Raw genomic sequence first — 3,284 nt, 5'->3', positions numbered from 1 at the left:
TTGTTCTGCAGACGTTGTCTTACTCAGTTGATTCCTGGACTTGCCAGGAGTTGCCACCAGAGCCGGGACTCCTCCCCTTGGCTCTGCAGTGGGCCCCATCCGAGTTCTCTGAGGGGTTGGGATCAATGTATCTGAAGTCTCTGGAAACAGAGTCTGGAATATCGAACATGGAGTCAGTAAGAGCAGACCTCGCTCTCAGCACCCACCGCCACCTTATTTCTATGGGGCCTCTGGTACCCGCCTCCCACCTTCTACTCTGGTGGCACCTGCACAAACAGCTAACAGTTAGCTGGAGCTGAGGGATTCTGCTTGGGGTCAAAAGTGTGATCATGGAGAAAAGGGACAGATTTTCTTGGCAACTCCTAAACTGACTCAAGGGCATGTCCCAAAGAGAATCTCTGGAATAAGACTTCTGTGGAGGGATGCTGTTCCATTGGGGTTTCGAAGAACGGGGTGGTGGGCTCTGCTCTGTAGGGATGTGAGTGCCTGCCTCGCCCTCCCCAGGCCATGTGGCTGCTCCCGGGGTGTGGCAGAGGCAGCTGGCATGAAGCAGTCCAGGGGCCATCGGGAAGGATATTTATGGTCATTCCTGGGTTGCTTGTGGGGCTGCTTTTATGGGCATGAAGAGCCATGACTGATGATGACCCCAAGCATGACCTCTCAGATCTGTAAAGTGGGGTATTTCCACAGGAATCCCAGAATCATTAAGCAGCATACCATGGAGAAGGCTACACTTTCTTTAGGCCTTTAGAGTTATTTCAGTTTTAGCCTGCAATTAGTTCAGGAACCCCGGTTGCCATATGGTCTTGGTAACAACTCAGCAATTTTCTCAACTAATTGTAACAACTATTTTCATCTCAGTTTCCTCAGAGATTACTTTAACCAAGGGTGTTTTGGACTTTAATCTGAGAATATGGTAAGAGTTTTGAAGTCTGATTTTTCTTTTCAACTGTAGCTGAGTCTGGCTCAACCATCTGAAAATAAGTTGGTATTTGTACATCTCTGTCGCATAAGGATATTCCTAAAGGCATATATAATGTTGACTCCCAATTATTTTTTGGGCACACGTAAACACAGAAGTGAGTCTGGCCTTGGAAGGAACAGGCCTGGGTCTGACTCCTGCTTCCGGGTCATCTCGGCAATCCCAGCCACTCCCTGCCCCCTTCTCCTGGGGAACAATGGCGAAAACACATACATGCATCTCATGTACAGGGTCTTGTACACAGCAGGTGCTCAATAAACACCTCTCCATTTGGGAAGCCAAATAACGTGAGTTGAAAGAAGCAGAGAGTCCTGGCTTCACGTGGTGTGGATCATAAGGAAGGGAGATGGAGAGGGCGAGAATTAGATTTCAGTTGCTGTTAGATGATGTGGGAAGAGCTGTGGGACGGGCCAGTCCCCATGACCCGGGGCAGGTTCTGGGTTTAGTTCTGTTCACAGGCCCCAGCAAGAGGCAAACCAAATGCGGTCGTTTCTCCTGCAAGGCCGTGACTCCAAAACAAGAGTGTGCAGCCACCAGGAACCGAAACTGAGGCGGAGGCCGGAGTGGCCGGCTGCTCTGATTTCCCTGCCTGTGGGGAAGCCTGGGCTCGGGCAGAGAACCAGGCCACCGGGGGCTGTTTGCTCTCTGCACTGCCCGGGGCCTGCAGTCTCGCCGAGAGTTAAAGCAAGGCCCAGTGTGGGGAGTGGGGAACTCCCACAGATACTTCTAATCTCTCATTCGTTAAACACAGGATGACTAATCGTTCTGTCTTCCTGGTAATCCAGACCGAGTCACTCTTCCAAAGGCCACATTCATTGGCAGGACTTTTGAACAGGGCCATTCTGACTCTTTAGAAGGAGGCCAAAGTCAACATCAGAAAAACTTTTTTCTGGTCTGCAATAATAGCAGCTACTATTTATCAAACGTTACGGTGCACCAAGCACCATCCTCTGTGCTTTGAGGGTTTCTCTGGTTTAGTTCTCACAACCCGGGGAGGCAGACATCATTTATTTCCATCTTACAGACGATGAAAATAAGACTCAACGAGATGAAGCAACTTGCCCACCGTCCCACACTGGAGCACAGGCTCATGTTTCTGTGACCCTCCCTCTTCCCACCTGTGTCCTGTGACTGGAATCGGGCATGGCGGGAGTATTTACACCACAGAAATTGGTACACGCTACAAATCAGGGCCCTTTTCTTTAACACCTGAGAACTGGTTGCTAACTATTACCAGCCACTAAGTAGGCAGAGCCTCTCATCCTTGAGCAGAAATGGGCTCTCACAGGGCACCATCTGGCTGTCGACGCTGGGTCCTCGGGCAGCTGAGCCTGGGAGGAAGGCCGAACGCCGGTGATCAGGCTCCCCTGTGCTTCCCCCCAGGCCCGCAGCAGATACCCCGACCAAATCCAAGTACTGGCGGGAAACCCATCTGAGCCCTTGTTCTTGTCTGTGCTGAGCTAAAGATTCAACTTAAATGCCAAGGGCCAACTAAGCTGTAGCCGGGATTTACAAGGTAATAAGAATGTGCTTTCATATACGGCACCCTCCATCTTCAAAGCACTTTATAGCCACTTCCTAATTAGCCCCGCGCAGATCTCCATGTGCAGGTACACTGCTCAATGGCAGGCTCAACAGGTAAAATAATACAGGTGACCTTTGAGCATTTATCAGTGCCACTTGCTGCTCCTGGAGTCTTGCTGTCAGGGGTAGAGATAAAGTCACACCAACACTGGTGTCTGAACCCCGGTATTTGGAGTATGAAGCGGCTATTGTCACTTTCTGTTGTTTAGTCCCCCCTAAGAAAATCACTCCAACCCCCCGCTACTCCCACACATATGAATAACGGTGGTAGGGACTAAATTGGTCCTTAAAAAGAAATCAAAGTGCCCACTTCAGTGGCACATATACCAAAATTGAAATGATACAGAGAAGATTAGCGTGGCCCCTTCATGTAAATCATGAAGCATTCCATATTTTTTACTTTGGATAGATTGTGTGGTATGTGAATATATCTCAATAAAATTTCATTTAAAAAAAAGCAAAAAAAAGTAGAAACAATATACTTTCCCTTCCCACAAACCTATGCATAGTACAGCATCCTTTACTGGGAAGGAAAAAAGAGATTTCAGCCTGCCGATTAGAGCGCTGTGGACACACGGACGGCACTGGGTCTGGGGCCAGGGGTCCGGGCGGGGTCGGGGCTCATCTGAGGAGCGGGGCATCCCCCTCCCCTGCCGACTGCATGAGTCTGCTGTGAGGGTGCGCTGAAGTAAGGGGGTGATGGTGCCCCCACTTCAGA

The 3,284-nt window shown here is 49.9% G+C and overlaps 1 pseudogene; it reads left to right on the top strand.

Moving 5' to 3' along the window:
• The first annotated feature begins 2,868 nt into the window (after nucleotides 1-2,868).
• Nucleotides 2,869-2,963, top strand: LOC119516998 (annotated as a pseudogene).
• Nucleotides 2,964-3,284: the final 321 nt, after the last annotated feature.

Source organism: Choloepus didactylus, chromosome 20 (assembly GCF_015220235.1).
Source record: "Choloepus didactylus isolate mChoDid1 chromosome 20, mChoDid1.pri, whole genome shotgun sequence".
In the NCBI taxonomy this organism is placed as follows: domain Eukaryota; kingdom Metazoa; phylum Chordata; class Mammalia; order Pilosa; family Megalonychidae; genus Choloepus; species Choloepus didactylus.
Note: the sequence above shows the minus strand (reverse complement) of the source record. Positions and strands in the feature narration are given on the sequence as shown.